Below are 16928 nucleotides of genomic sequence, written 5' to 3'. Positions count from 1 at the left end.
GTGACTATATGTATTATAAATCACCTTCGACCATCTTCTTGAATTCTTGCAAATGTTTCAATTGTTTCAGTGACTTTGAAACTCCCACAGAAACTCCCAACCCAGACATAACACCCCACTCTGACCCTTTGTCATCTCTACTACCAACTCCTACAGGACAGACAATACACAGTTTTAGGGCGCGATTTACCGGCTACGCGAGACGTCGCAATGGGCAGGACCCAGAGTCAAGTGAGTTTGGAAATCCACTTTACTCTGCTGCAGCCAGATTGAACAGCCACCGTCTCGCCGAGGAGACCCCAGCAAGGCCCCGTTTAACACTGGTCCCCACAAATGGGGACCAGATGGAACAGCACTTGGGTGGGTCTCCCAGATGATTGGAGGCCCTCAAATGGTCGGCCACTGGGCAGCGTGGCACCCTGGCACTGCTGATGCCACCCAGGCAACTTGGCACTACCAGCCTGGCACACTGCAAGGGTGCCCAGGTGGCACTGCCAGGCTGGCAGGGGTACTTCCAACATGCCAGGTTGGCAGTGCCAGGTTGTCAAGCTGGCATTTTGCCCGCACCAGGGATCAGGTCCGAGGGTTCCTTGCCTGTGAGGTGGGGTGTGGGGAGACTTGAGGACCACCAGAAAGATGCGTTCGGGCATTGGTGGGGTCCAGGGGTCAAATTGGGGGATCCACAGGTCAGGGCACCATTTAAAAATGATGTCCTGATCTCGTTCTGCACTGAAAAGCTCCGCTCGTTGGAGTTCCTCCGTATAGTAAATGACGCTAAGTGCGGCCATGCGGAGGCGTTTTAAAGAACAAAGAACAAAGAAAATACAGCACTTCGGCCTTCCAAACCTGCACCAAGTCTACAAATTTATGAGGGGCATGGACAGAGTCAATAGTCAGAAGCTTTTTCCCAGGGTGGAAGAGACAATTACTAGGGGACATAGGTTTAAGGTGCGAGGGGAAAGGTTTAGAGGAGCTATATGAGGGAAGTTTTTTACATAGAGGGTAGTGGGTGTCTGGAACTCGCTGCCAGAGGAGGTGGTGGAAGCAGGGACGATATCAGGAATCAGGGGGAAAACTCTCCACTGGTTGGGGTCATCCTTGGCACAAAGGAAGGTGGTTGTGGTGGTTGGAGGTCAATCATCTCAGCTCCAGGACATCACCTGCAGGAGTTCCTCAGGGTAGTGTCTCGGCCCAACTACCTTCAGCTACTTCATCAGTGACCTCCCTTCCATCATAAGGTCAGAAGTGGGGATGTTTGCGGATGACTGCACAATGTTCAGCACCATTCGCGACTCCTCAGATAATGAAGCAGTCCATGTCCAAATGCAGCAAGACCTGGACAATATCCAGGCTTGGGCTGACAAATGGCAAGTTACATTCGTGTCCCACAAGTACCAGGCAATAACCATCTCCGACAAGAGAGGATCTAACCATTGCCCCTTGACATTCAATGGCATTACCATCGCTGAATCCCCCACAATCAAAATTCTGGAGGTTACCATTGATCAGAAACTGAACTGGACTAGCCATATTAATACTGTGTCTACCAGGGCAGGTCAAAGGCTTGAAATCCTACAGCAAGAAACTCATGACCTGACCCCCCCCCCCCCCCCCCCCCCCCCCCCCAAAAGCCTGTCCATCATCTACAAGGCACAAGTCAGGAGTGTAATGGAATACTCTCCATTTGCCTGGGTGAGTGCAGCCCCAACACCATCTAGGACAAAGCAGCCGCTTGATTGTTCCCCCTTCCACAAACATTCAAACCCTCCACCACCGACGAACAATGGCAGCCATGTTTACCATCTACAAGATGCACTGCAGTAACTCACCATGGTTCCTTAGGCAGCACCTTCCAAACCCACGACCACTACCATCTAGAAGGCCAATAGCAGCAGATACCTGGGAACCCCACCATCTGGAGGTTTCCCTCCAAGTCACTCATCACCCTGTCTTGGAAATATATCTCAGTTCCTTTACTGTCGCTGCGGCAACATCCTGGAACTCCCTCCCTAACAGCACAGTGGGTGTACATACACCTGAAGGATTGCAGAGGTTCAAGAAGGCAACTCACGACCAGCTTCTGAAGGGCAACTAGGGATGGGCAATAAATGCGGGCATAACCAGCGACACCCACAAACCGTAAATATTTTTTTTAGACGATAGTGACGTTTAAGGGCATTTTGACAAATACATGAAGAGGATGGGAATAGAGGGATATGGACCCTGGAAGTGTAGAAGGTTTTTAGGTTAGACCGGCAGCAAGGTTGGTGCAGGTTTGGAAGGCCGAAGTGCTGTATTTTCTTTATTCTTTGTTCTTTAAAACGCCTCTGCATGTCAGATGTTTATTTACCCTCAAACGTCCGCCCCCAATCAAGATTCTTCAATTCCTGCCTAATATTGTTATACTTAGCCTTCCTTCAATTTAGCACCTCCACCTGAGGACTACTCTTATCTTTATTCAACAGTACCTGAAAATTTACTGAATTATAGTCACTGTTCCCGAGATGCTCCCCTACTGAAACTTTGACCACCTGGCTGGGCTCATTCCCCAATACCAGGTCCAGTATGGTTCCTTCTCTAGTTGGGCTATCTACACATTGTTTCAAGAAGCCCTCCTGGATGCTCCATACAAAATCTGCCCATCCAAGCCCCTATCACTAAGTGAGTCCCAGTCAATATAGGGCAAGTTAAAATCACCCACCACAACAACCCTGCTGCTTTTACACTTTTCAAAATCTGCCTGCATATTTGTTCCTCTAACTCCCACTGACTGTTGGGAGGCCTGTAGTAAACACCCAACATTGTGACTGCACCCTTCCTATTCCTGAGCTCTACCCATATTGCCTCGCTGCATGAGCCCTCGGTACTGTGATATTCTCCTTAACCAGTAGTGCAACTCCCCCACCCTTTTACATCCCTCTCTATCCCACCTGAATCAACTAAATCCTGGAACTTTTTGCTGCCAATCCTGACCCTCCCTCAACCAAGCCTCTGTAATGGTAATAATGCCATAGTTCCAAGTTTTAATCCAAACTCTTAAGTTCATCTGCCTTCTCGCATTGAAACAAATGCACTTCAGACCACCAGTTCCGCTGTGTTTTGCAACATCTCTCTGCCTACTCTTTCTTTGAGTCTTACTGGCCCTATTCTCTAGTTTCCCCCTCAGTTATTTCACCTTCTGACCTATTGCTCTGATTCCCACCCCCCGCCACACTAGTTGAAACCCTCCTGTGAGCACTCGCAAACTTCCCAGCCAGGATATTTATGCCCCTCCAGTTTAGGTGCAACCCGTCCTTCTTGTATAGGTCCCAGCTGTCCCAGAAGAGATCCAAATGGTCTAGCTATTTGAAACCCTCCCTCCTACATGTGTTTAGCTGTACTATCTTCCTATTTCTAGCCTCACTGGCATGTGGCACAGGTAATAATCCCGAGATTACAACCCTGGAGGTCCTGTTTTTTAACTTTCTTCCTAACTCCCTGAACTCCTGCTGCAGGACCTCATCACTCTTCCTATCTATGTCGTTAGTACCAATATGTACCACGGCCTCTGGCTGTTCACCCTCCCTCTTCAGCATGCCCCCTGCCCATTCAGAGACATCATGGAACCTGGCACCAGGGAGCCAACATACCATCCTGGAGTCTCTTTCACATCCACAGAAGCGCCTATCTGTGCCCTGACTATAGAGTCCCCTATAACGATTGCTCCTTTGCGCTTTGTCTCTACCTGCTTAATAACAGAGCCAGTGGTGGTGCCATTGCTCTGGGTGCTATGCTGTTATCCCCTGATAGGTCACCCCCCCGAACAGTATCCAAAACGGTATTCTTGTCAGAGAGGGGGACAGCCACAGGGGATTCCTGCACTGACTGCCTGCCCCTCCTAGCCATCACCCATCTATCTTCCTACACTTTGGGTGTAACCGCATCTCTAAAACTCGTGTCTATGATGCTTTCCACCACCTGCATGCTCCTAAGTGCATGCAATTGCTGCTCCAACCGATCCATGGGGTCTGTGAGGAGCTGCAGTTGGGTGCACTTCCTGCAGATGTAGTTGTCTGGAATGCTGGAAGCTTCAAGGACCTCCCACATCTCACAAGTGAAGCATTTTACCCCTCTACCTGTCACTTCTAGAACTAATTAATATATTAATTTAAAAATAAATACTTGTTAAATTAAAATAAGTTACCATATGCTTCCTAGTTCTAGATTTCTACTATAAATGTAAAATACTAAATACAGTAATCTGCCTCTGGTTTAGATACCCCTCTACTTATGATTAAGTAATTAATTAATTAGGTTTAATAAGTTTAACAATGTTTTATTTTCAAATTGAGTGCAGATTCCCCACCAGCCAGCCAATCAGGTCACAGCTTTCCTGTGATGCCACCTCTGCTTACTCGTCGACTGGAACTCCGCCCTCTGACTCTGCTCCCGTCAGCTGCGCTCTTTGTAAATTTGCGGTCCCCTCACCCTCTTTGAGGAAACCTAGGAAGTGAAAGGAGCACCTCGCTCCCTCCTCAGTGAACTCCCTCAGTCACCAAACTCCCACTTTAGCACTCTAATGCAGCCCGAAGTCAGCACACCAGTGCAAACAGAATCAGCGCTGTAAGATGGTTCACTTTATACTGTCTGACTCTAGCTTCTGAAAACGGACTTATTCCAGTTATCTAATTAACAAGTTGCAGCTGCAAGCAGAGCCTGAGTGAACCCTGTTTAAAGCTGGTTTAAAAACTCACCTCCTTCCAACCCAAGCAGTAACTTTTAAGTTAATTTACTAAATAAACGAAAGGCTAGACTCTAGATAGTAATTGACCCTCAATTAACCCTTAATTTCCCACAGTGGTGAGCACTGGTGTTTCACAGCTTCAGGGTCCTAGGTTCGATTCCCGCTTGGGTCACTGTCTGTGTGGAGTCTGCATGTTCTCCCCGTGTCTGTATGGGTTTCCGCCGGGTGCTCCGGTTTCCTCCCACAAGTTCCGAAAGATGTGCCGTTAGGTAATTTGGACATTCTGAATTATCCCTCTGTGTACCCGAATGTGGTGACTAGGGGATTTTCACAGTGTTAATGTAAGCCTACTTGTGACAATAAAGATAAGAAAAAAGAAATAGCTCCCTCTCGCAAACCAGACCTCACACGGCTGTTCCACAACAGCAACCAGAATATCTGCCTCAAAAACACTTCATTTCTCCTATAATATTGTGAAGGAGCAATATCACATTACCTGTATGACCTTCCGATGTGTTTGAACTTGGAGAAGGTGTGTGAACAGTGTCACATTTATCACTCGGCATGCTCACTCCTATCTTGTATACTGCTCCATACCAGAAATCATATTGGGTGCTTGGCTGTAAATTAATTACAGTGAATGTCTCTTCTTTACCTGGTGTCTCCTCAGATGTCCATTCCTCCTGTTGTGCAGTTTTATAATCCACCCTGAACCTCAGTATCTGTCCAGCATTACATAGTGGTGACTGTAAGTCCAGTGTTACACTTTCATGTGTTACCTCGGAAATCACAGGCTGGGCAGGCTTTGATGGGGGATGGAATTCACCAGGTATTTCAGCCCCATCTTCATACAGATGAATAGTTGCTCCTTCACAGGCTTGGGAAGGTACAGAAGCAACAATAAACTTAGTTTTCTTGTAATCTTTATTGACGTTTGCAAATCCTGTGAAGCGTCTGACCAGCTCCCGTATCTGTTTGCACTGTGATGGCATATTAAACCACGGTTTACTCTTTTCTTCCTTTATTTCTTGGGCCTGTGGTGGATTTTCCATGTGTGAAGTGCTGAGCTCCTTCAGGAAATCAGAAAGAGCAGAGAGATATGACTCTTCCTGATGTAATAATGTAAATGTGAAACAAACAACACATTGATAGTGTGGGTCCAGTACTACATTATTTAACTCATTCTTTGATGAAATTATTCTGATGCCTTTCATTATATCAGAGTAAGATCTCACCATCGCTATTTCCTTTTCCATGTTCTCCAAGCAGATGATTAGCAATTGGCTACTGAAGGGTGACTGTTCCTTGTTCTTCAGAATATCCGCCAGTGACCCCTCCTCCTCCCCACCTCCACGGATAGATGGTAAAACTATGGATAAAGACTTCTGGAAAACCAGTTTGTACTCCAGAATCGGAATTTCATTATCCGGTTCCCAATCTCTGGAGATTGAACAGTGACACTGTCTCCCATCATATCATTGCATCTCATCACTGCCTCATTGAGCTGCTCCAGCACAGACTGGCAGCGATTGACCAGTCCGACACTGATGTCTCGTACCAGCTGAGCAGCTTTGGAGTCCAGCTTGTTGAGTGGGTAGAGCCAGACTCTCATTGGCACTGCGTGCTCTCCATCCCGTCCCAGTAACTTTGGGAGGGTTCTGTAGATGTTAATGGCATCTTGGAATGTGGTGGGATTGTTTTCCAGGCAGAAATCCCCATAAAAGGTACAGTTGAATTTTTGGGTATTGGAGTTTTTTTCATGTGTGATATTTAGGGAGGCCTGACCCTCAATTGCAAACTTAGGAATAGTTTTAACCATCACCTCTAGGTTACCCTGAATATCCTGTAGGTTCTGATTTGCAGAGACCTCTTCATCAAACACAAAGAAAGCCTGTAACCACGTGAGTTGCTGTTCCCTGATCGAACACATCCGGTTCGGGTGGGTTACATTCTGTCTCCCTAAGTGGCTCATTGTCAGCTGCTCAAACCTGGTTGTTCGGTATTGAAGGGTCACTCGGGCTTGTTGCTTTGATCGCTTTGTGTCATTGAGATATTTTGCAGATCCATTCAACTTTATCAGTCCAGTGACAATGCTTGCTATCAATGACCCAGCAATGTCCAAGGCTGAAGTTTTTTCTTCGATGGAGTCTGATGAATAGATCTTAAACAGAGTTTCATGCTTAGATTGCACATTCACATTTTTTTTGAGAGTCTCCGAGTCCCAGAGAAATAGAATCAGAGAAAAATAGAACGAAACATTGTGACATTTATAAAACATATATCTTTTAAAAGATAAATTTAGAGTACCCAATCTTTTTCCCAATTAAGGGGAAATTCAGCGTGGCCAATTCATCTACCCTACACATCTTTTTGGGTTGTGAGGGTGAGACCCATGCAGACATGGGGAGAATGTGCAAACTCCACACAGACAGTGACCCAGGGCCGGATTGGACCCAGGTCCTCGGCGCCGTGATATAAAACATATATCAAGAGATTGAGTCCCACTGTGACTACAAAATATACTGAGAGATAGAATTCCATTACAAGGCCTATAGAGCATATTGTTCAGAAAACAAAGGTAGTTTTATGGGATTTATATTTATATGAGTAAACATTAGAAATTGGGGATAGTTTTAGGTGGGTTTACTTTAAAGCTTCTGTGCCTGGAAGTTTAGAACCTATAGTTATATTCATGTTGGACAAAGATGTTTGTATGTCTGGGGTTGGTTAAGTTCCAACTGTGTTTCTATTGTCCTTAGCGAGGACTAGAATGATACAAATAAATAAAACAACAGGCATTGCTTAGCATTAGAAGGCCACTTCCCAGAGAGAGGGTTTTCCTTTTTTCTTAGTTTAAACTGAAATCCAGAGCAGTTGCAGATAGAAAGAAAAGGAACATCTAGAGCTCTGCTCAAAGCAGGAAAGGTTGTAGAATGGAGTAATGTGCAAGAAAGCAAGCTCCACAGAAACTAAAGGATGGTTGGTTCTGGAAACCAGGAAATAGAATAGGATACAGTTCATGGGAGTCATCAACAAAACTGAGAAGGAGTCGGTTGGTGAGACGCTAGGTTTCTAATGGTTTCTAAAGTAATCCTAAAGTTCGGAATATCATCCTACAGTCTATGACCCATATTTTAAAGTAATTGGGAAGACAGTATTGGCTGGATATCAGAGTTTGTGTAACGATGGAAGTCAGTCAAGCCACAGGAATCCTGAAGAGAGAGGTGGAAAATCCTGGACTGGAATAATGGAAAAAAGTGGAGTGGAAGCTCTGTTCAAAAGAATAATTTGGAAAACGTGGTCTGGATTTTGGAATTTAAACCCCTCATGGAAAGCATTATTGTGCACAAAGATGTTACATTGTGTTTTTGGGAGTGGAGTTTGGAAAGTCTCATATGACAATCATCTGGGAGGATTCTGAGAAGACACTCGCTTGGGTTTCAGAGTGTGTATTTTACTACATTTTGTGTGCGTCAAAGGGATTTTGTGCATCAATAGTAGCTTCAAAGAGTTTAGAAGTACAGGGCTAGGCTAGAATACATAATGATTTGTACCTGTGTTAACTAAGAAAGAGAAATCTGACAGATAGCGGAGGCAATGGATAGTGTGAAGATGGAAAGGGTGGAGATGCTGGGAAGGCTGACTATGCTTAATGTTGATGGGCCCACTGTGGTGCCTCAGCGCTGCTCTTTGAAGGTGGTGTGACAAATTGAGAAAGTAGCTAGCACATCCCGTGGGATAATGGGTTTCATAAATAGAGGCATTGAGCAGGGAAACTAAAGCTCCAATTAGACTATTGTGTCCAGTCTGGTCACTACAGATTAGGAAAGATGTGAAGGTCCGTGAGAAGATGGAAATGAAATTTACCTAAATGTTTTAGTCATGAGGTTAGGTTGGAAAGGCTGGGGTTATTCTTCTTGGACAAAGAAATTGGGGAAGAAATGTACACGAATATGGCAGACTTAGTTAAGAAAGGCAAGGGAAAACTCTTCCCATTAGCTGATGGTAGAGGGCCTAGGGGATGAATTCTCCACCGGCGGGATTCTCCTTTCCGCTGCCAGCGCACCCTAGCTTTCCCGGCAGTATGGGGTAGCTACAATGGGAAATCCCATTGGCCGGCAGTGGGAGCAGAGAATCTTGCTGCAGCGACGGCGCACTGCCGAGGAACTTGCGGCAGGGGAGGCGGAGAATTCACTGAGGAATGTGAGGAAGTACGTTTTGCTGCAGCTGGTGGTAATGAGCTGCAACTCATTGCCCACAAGTGGGGTAGAAACGGAAACAATCAATTATTTCACAAGTAAATTGGATAGACCTTTGAAGGAAATAAACCTGCAGGGCAACAGGGGAGAGAGCTGGGGGAATGGAACTGACTGGACTGTTCTGCATGGAGCTGGCATTGACTTAATGGTCTCCTGTGCTGCAAGTGAATCTATAACTGTATTAAATGGGCAACAGGGGAATGTCTATAGATGTAGTTTATATGAACTTGCAGAAGGTATTTAGTAAATTCCCAAAAAGGAGACTGTTAGCTGAAATTAAAGTTAATGGATTGTATTCGGATCACTGACTTGGAGATTGGTTGAGGGTGGAAGCGAGAACATAGGGATAATGGATATTTACACAAATTGGAACTAAGTGACCGGAGGAGCAGAACTTTAACTTGACAGATCCACACTCAACAGGAAGACTGGCAATCGTATTCCCCTTGAACCTTTCCTGACCAGCCAAAGAGCACAGGTGTAATGATGACACTACTGTTCATTATTCACAATATATCTTTGGCCAGCTCACTGTGATTCGGAGGCATTGTGGTGCAGTGGTAATGCCCTTACTGTTGGACCAGAGGCTCCTGGTTCGAGTCCATCGCTAGGACTTGTTAACCATGGAAGGAGCGTTCAACGTGGTTCACCGGCTGATAATCAGCACCACGTCCCGCCATTATTCTTCAAAGGGTAAAACAAAAGTGTGTGGGTGTGAAGATACACCAACAACAATTGTGTGAGTGAGGGATTGTGTGATTTATACACTGTCCTAAGTAGCAAAGCTGAGTGTTAATTGACAGGAAAGTATTGTCCTTCAGAAGCTTATGCAGTTCTGAATACTGCATCTTAAAGTCTTAAATCTGGGCCAGAACGTGAATGGAGCCCCAAATAGACTCCAACAAACAACATCAAATTCCAAAAACACACAGCACCTGGAAAATGAACAGACGGTTTTGCATAAATACTCTCCATCAGAAAATGTCCCATCAGGTAACGGAATTCATTTCAGTTTGATTCAAATCCAGTAAATCACTTTGAAATGCTGTCAGTCTTTAAACCTATTGCCTGGATTTTAATGATCTGTATTTCGATGTGTTAAACTGACTGTCCCGCTCAATACTACATTTGGGTACCTGGGATTAGGCTGTCGGAACGGTGGTCGTACAGCATTCCCAGCTGGAAGGGTCGACCCAGAGCTGGCATCTCCATGTTCTCTTCAGCAGCAGAAACCCATCAGAACTAAATGTTTCCTGTAATAAATCACACAGAGAGTTGCTGTCAAGGAGAATTCCATTGATTTATCTTCATTGGTGCTCAGCCAATCATCACACACTATTCAGCTGCAAATTAAGAACCAGTTGTATTTACAAAGGCCCATACCTTCCGGGTTCTCCAGCCATGCACTAACTCCAGAGTAACTATTTAAATACCCACACCCAGCTTTGTATGGGACACTACCCACACCCGATTCGACTGTCTCCTGGCCTGACATGACCATCCCTCACCGACCCAACCTGACCCCCTACCCCAGCCCCGCTTGATCCAACACTCCTTTCTGGTCCGACCCAGTCCGACCCCCACGTCCGAACTGAAGCCCCTCTACCTCTCCCTTCCAGACTGACCCACTCCCTCCCAGACTGAGCCCCATCCTGGACCAAACCCCCTCCAGGACTGACCTCCCCTTCCCTCTTGGACATCCCTGCCCCTCCCAACCACCAAGTCCCACCCCAATCACTGGCCTGAGCCCTCCAACCAGCCCCCAACCACCGGGTTCTACCCCCCCCCCCGACCAAAAACTGGGACTGAACCCCCTCCTCCTAAACACTGGGCCCAACTCCCCCTCCAACCACCAGGTCTGACCTCAACCCCCCCCCCCCCGACCACCGGGTCGGATCTCACCCCGATTCCCCAATCATCGGGTCCAAACACCCCCCCCTTCAACTGTTGTGTTAAGGCCCTTGTACTTTGTAGTTTATGTTCCTTTATGGAAGTCAGAGGAATGCTTTGCTGCTCCTGTCTCACCCAATCTGAGTGAGGAAGGTTGACTGAGACGGGACCTTTGGAATTACGGCACAGGTAAATCTGGCGAGAGCAGCAATCTGCCGGAGATTGTCACTCTGTGAATGTTACGGACCAAGGGTGTCTTAAAGAGACATACTGAGGCCCTTCACAGATAAAAGAGGAGATTTTGGCTGAAAGCTTCAACAAAGAGGTGGATTTTAAGGAAAACCTGAAAGGAGGTAAGGAAGGAAGACAAGTAGAATGGCGAAGGTGGAGGAATGCAGGAGAAACCAGAGTTATTGGAGCAGGGTTCAGAGGCCGCAGATCGTAGAGCTGGAGAAGATTACAGAATCAAACAGTTGTTACAGTGCAGAAGGAGACCTTTTGCCCACTGAATCGGCAAAGGCTCTCCAAATGAGTAACTCACCTCGCACCTTTTCCTCACCCAATTCCTCCTGTCACCCTGCACAATTTTCCTTTTCAGATAACAATGATGACTTCATCCTTACCAACCTGCCTGCTGCAGATGCATCTGTCCATGGCAGTATTGGTAGAAGCGACCACCGCACAGTCCTTGCGGAAACAAAGTCCCGTTTTCACATTTCCATCATGTGTGGCACCATCATTATGCTAAATGGGATTGACTTCGAACAGATCGAGCAACTCAAGACTGGGCATCCATAAGGCACTGTGGGCCATCAGCAGCAGCAGAATTGTACAAAATGAATGAAATGAAATTTCATTTCAAGGACCAGTGCTCCGAAAGCTAGTGACAGCGAAACAAACCGGTTGGACTTTAACCCAGTGTTGTAAAACTTCTTACTGTGCTCACCCCAGTCCAACGCCGGCATCTCCACATTATATATTTATGGATTGATAGGTTGTTGACAAAGCCTCAGTTGTTTCCTCCTTTGTAAGGGAGGGTTGCTGGTGTAGTGGTAATGTTGTTAGACAATTAATCCAGAAGCCCAGGCTATTCCTGTGGAGACATGGGTTAAAATCCCAACATGCTCTGAAGAAAATCCCTTGAAAGGCCAACTCTGTTCCTCTCTCTCTCTCCACAGCTGCTACCAGACTTTCTGAGTATTTCTAGCACTTTCTACTTTAATCCCACAATGGCAGCTGGTGGAATTTGAAAACAATTAGTATAACATCTGGAATTGAAAGCTACTCTTTGAAACAGCGAACATAAAACTCATTGATTGTCATAAAAATCCACCTGCTTCATTAATGCTCTTCAGGGAAGGTCTGGCCTACATGTGACTCCAGACCCACAGCCATGTTGTTGACTCTGAACAGCTCTTCGAAATGGCCTAACAAGCCATTCAGTTGTGGCAATTAGGGATGGGGAGCAAGCAATACTCACATCCTATGAATTAATACAAAATAAACTTCCTTCAACAAGGAGGGGTGCACGGTGGCACACTGGTTAGTCCTGCTGCCTCACAGCGCCACAGACCTGAGTTCAACTCCGGCCTTGAGTGACTGTGTGGAGTTTTCACTTTCCTTGGGTGGGACAGTCTGAGAATCACCGGGAGCTGGCGTGAATCCCGCCCCTGCCGGTTGCCGAATTCTCCGGCACCGGATATTCGGCGGGGGCGGGAATCGCGCCGGGCTTGTTGGCGGGCCCCCCCCGGAGATTCTCCGGCCCAGATGAGCCGAAGTCCCGCTGCTGGAATGCCTGTCCCACCGACGTGGATTAAATCACCTCTCTTACCGGCGGAACAAGGCGGCGCGGGCGGGCTCCGGGGTCCTGGGGGGGGGGGCGGGGGGCGATCTGGCCCGGGGGGTCGCCCCCACGGTAGCCTGGCCCGCGATCGGGGCCCACTGATCCGCGGGCGGGCCTGTGCCGTGGGGACACTCTTTTCCTTCTGCCTTCGCCACGGTCTCCACCATGGCAGAGGCGGAAGAGACCCCCTCCACTGCGCATGTGTGGGGATGCCGTGAGCAGCCACTGACGCTCCCACGCATGCGCCACACGGCAAAGTCAGTTTCGTGCCAGCTGGCGGGGCACCAAAGGCCTTTCCCGCCAGCTGGCGGGGCGGAAATCAGTCCGGCGCGGGCCTAGCCCCTCAAGGTTAGGGCTCAACCGCTCAAGATGAGGAGGATTCCGCACCTTTGGGGCGGCCGATGCCGGACTGATTCGCACTGTTTTTGGCGCCGGTCGGCGGACATCGCGCCAATTGCGGAGAATTCCGCCCCATGTCTCTGTGGGTTTCCTCCGGGTGCTCTGATTTCCAATCAAAGATGTGCAGGTTAGGTGGATTGGCCATACTAAATTGCACCTTAGTATTCAGGGATGTGCAGGTTAGGTTAAGTGGGTAGAGTGGGGTGGGCAGGTAAGTGGACCTAGGTAGAGTGGCTGGAGCGTCAGTGCAGACTCAATGGGCTGAATGGCCTCCTCCTACACTGTATGGATCCTATGAACTTTGGATGCATCCCATTTGGACAAGATAACCTTTATACCTTTGAGTGCTGCCACCCTTTCAAAAACCTTTTCTTAATTGACTATTATTCTCTCCAATGTCTCTACTAACTGCTCTTTTACTGTGACATTGACAGCATCTGCTTATGTTATGAATTCAGATACAAAGTACAGATTTGGTACAGCAGCCATGTCCTCAGCCTCTGCTCAATGATTGTCATTTTGGTCCCTAATCAGTCCCATCCATCCCAACCTGTTTGCACTTGATATGTTGATAAAAGTTATTAGTGTCCACTTTTATGTTACCCCATTCATCTAATCTCATACATTTTCTTTGTCCCACTTGCTTTTTACAGTTTTCCTATCTCCTTTCTGAATTTAGCTCGTTCATAGGGATGTGACTATTCTGTACCTGAACCATTTCCTCTTTGAAAATATCTGTTTCCAATCTACCTGAGCCTGGGGCGTCATTCTCCGACCCCCCGCCGGGTTGGAGAATGGCCGTTGGCCGCCGTGAATCCCGCCCCCGCCCCCGCCGAAGTCTCCGCTCCCGGAGATTGGGCGGGGGCGGGAATCCGGCTGCGCCGGTTGGCAGGACCCCCCGCTGGATTCTCCGGCACGGATGGGCCGAAGTCCCGCCCAGGAATTGCCTGTCCCGCCGACGTAAATCAAACCTGGTATTTACCGGCGGGACCAGGCGGCGTGGGCGGGCTCCGGGGTCCTGGGGGGGGGCGCGGGGCGATCTGACCCCGGGGGGTGCCCCCACGGTAGCCTGGCCCGCGATCGGGGCCCACCGATCCGCGGGCGGGCCTGTGCCGTGGGGGCACTCTTTCCCTTCCGCCTCTGCTACGGCCTCCACCATGGTGGAGGCGGAAGAGACTCTCCCCACTGCGCATGCGCGGGAAACTGACAGCGGCCGCTGACGCTCCCGCGCATGCGCTGGGAAACTGACAGCGGCCGCTGACGCTCACGCGCATGCGCCGCATTTCCGCGCCAGCTGGCGGGGCAACAAACGCCATTTCCGCCAGCTGGCGGGGTGGAAATCCCTCCGGCGTCGGCCTAGCCCCTCAATGTTGGGGCTAGGCCGCCAAAGATGCGGAGCCTTCCGCACCTTTGGGCCGGCGCGATGCCCGTCTGATTGGCGCCGGCTTTGGCGCCAGTCGGCGGGCATCCCGCCGTTGGGGGAGAATTTCGCCCCTGATCCCTTCTCAACTCAGTGATATTAGCCCTCCTCCAGCTGGGAGTATCTCCCTCTTTGATTGTTTCTTATCCCTTTTCGAAACCACTTGAATATTGAGATCACTAATTGCTTCATGTTCCCCATTTTATCATCAAGAACTGGAGTCAGGATGGACGAGTGGCCCAAGGCACCAGACTTGAGGAGTGGGATTCTTTGCCCTGATAAATTCTGGTCCCTTTCTAGGGTCATGGGTTCAAATCTCACTACCTGACATTCGCCTTTTCACTACCTAAGTGCTAACCCCCAGCCTCACAATCTTTGCAAGACCCTGTTGCAATTGACACCTACCTCCTTTAAGCGCTGTTTTGGTGGTGTAGTGATTATCACGTTTGCCTTACACGCAAAAGCTCCCCCAGAACTGGATCGGATGTGCTTATTTCTTCATTGGCTGGAAGCACTTTGATCAAAAAAGCTCTCTGGTAAACTTTTCAGGATTTCCTCCTTCCCCTTGTCATTTATTACCATCTACATTCGGTGAATTGAAGCAGGTGGTTGCAGAAACATCTGTCTAACCACACGACTTTTGAATTTTATATAATTGTGTTTCCAAACTTATGTCTCACAGTGTTGTAAATTTGGTGTTGATACCCTCACTAAAAATCAATTTGTGAATTGCACATTCAACAGCATACCTAATTTGCTTTCCTCTTTCTACTTTGCAGGGTGGCCGCCATCTTACAAACCCGAAACACCAGCCGAGCACAGTGGCAGCGTTGTGTATGTCTACATGATGCATTACAGCAACTTGCCAATTCCCTCTGACAGCACCTTCCAAACCCACAATCTCCACCACTTAAGACGACAGGATGTGGAGATGCCAGCTTTGGACTGGGTGGGCACAGTAAGAAATCTGACAACACCAGGTTAAAATCCAAAAGGTTTGTTTGGAATCACTAGTTTTCGGAGCACTGCTCCTTCCTGAGGTGAAGGCACAGTTCACCTGAGGAAAGAGCAGTGCTCCGAAAGCTAGTGATTCCAAACAGACCTGTTGGACTTTAACCTGGTGTTGTAAGAATTCTTACTGTAACAGGACAAGGGCAGCAAGTGCATAGCAACAGCACTCAATACCTGCCAATTCTGCTCCAAACCACTCACAATCCTGGCTTGGAAATATATCACCATTCCTTCACTGCTGCTGGATCAACATCTGGAAACTCCCTCTCTAACAGCAATGTGGGTGCACTTACACTACATGGACTGCAGCGGTTCAAGAAGGCAGTTCATCGCCACCTTCTCAAGGGCAATTAAGAATGGGTAACAAAAATGCTGGCCCAGCCAGTGACACTCACATCCCATTGACAAATTTAAAAAAATTATCATCACCGTCCGACCTTATGTATTCTCCTCCACCAGTTATTCAATGATCTTCAGAATCAGAAATCCTGGTTCTTATTTCCTCTCTAGGCCGAATATTACCCCCAGCAATCCAGGATCAGTGAAACAACTAAAAGAGTGGCGTGGGAAAGAGGGCGCTGACATCATTATTGGGACAGGAGGGATCTATACCGTTCGGACGGTCTTCACTTGAATTGATCTGGTACCTGTGTTCTAGTTGGAAGGGTAAATAAGATGCTCACAAGACGTTAAACTAACAAGTGGGGGGGGGGGGGGGGAGGGTAAAACTTAGGGGCAGCATGGTGGCATAGTGGTTAGCATTGCTGCCTCACAATAGGGCAGCACGGTACCACAAGTGGATAGCACTATGGCTTCACAGCACCAGGGTCCCAGGTTCAATTCCCCGCTGGGTCACTGTCTGTGCGGAGTCTGCACATTCTCCCCGTGTCTGTGTGGGTTTCCTCCGGGTGCTCCGGTTTCCTCCCACAGTCCAAAGACGTGCAGGTTAGGTGGATTGGCTGTGATAAATTGCCCCTAGTGTCCAAAAAGGTTAGGAGGGGTTATTGGGTTATGGGGATAGGGTGGAAGTGAGGGCTTAAAGTGGGTCGGTGCAGACTCGATGGGCCGAATGGCCTCCTTCTGCACCGTATGTTCTATTAAAAGTTCTATTAAAAATAGCACGGACCCAGGTTCAATTCCGGCCAAGGGTAACTGTGTGGAGTTTGCACTTTCTCCCCGTGTTTGCATGGGTTTCCTCCCACAGACCAAAGATGTGTAGGTTAGGTGGATTGGCCATGATAAAATTGACGCTTAATGTCCAGGGATGTGTAGGTTAGGTGGGGTGACTGGGGTAGGACAAAGGAGTGGGACTAGGTAGGGTACTCTTTTGGAGGATCGATGCAGTCTCGATGGGCTGAATGGCCTCCTTCTGCAACTGTGGAG

The 16928-nt window shown here is 48.1% G+C and overlaps 1 long non-coding RNA gene across 1 annotated transcript in view; it reads left to right on the top strand.

The window, feature by feature from the left end:
* The window catches only part of LOC140389366 (uncharacterized), a 64649-nt gene extending 49141 nt beyond the window's left edge, over positions 1–15508 (top strand). The window contains exon 3 of the long non-coding RNA XR_011934363.1: positions 15314–15508. This is a non-coding gene — a long non-coding RNA (uncharacterized lncRNA). The remainder of the gene's footprint in view (positions 1–15313) is intronic.
* Positions 15509–16928: the final 1420 nt, after the last annotated feature.

This window comes from Scyliorhinus torazame, chromosome 14 (assembly GCF_047496885.1).
Source record: "Scyliorhinus torazame isolate Kashiwa2021f chromosome 14, sScyTor2.1, whole genome shotgun sequence".
NCBI lineage: Eukaryota > Metazoa > Chordata > Chondrichthyes > Carcharhiniformes > Scyliorhinidae > Scyliorhinus > Scyliorhinus torazame.
This window is presented reverse-complemented; position numbering and strand designations above follow the sequence as displayed.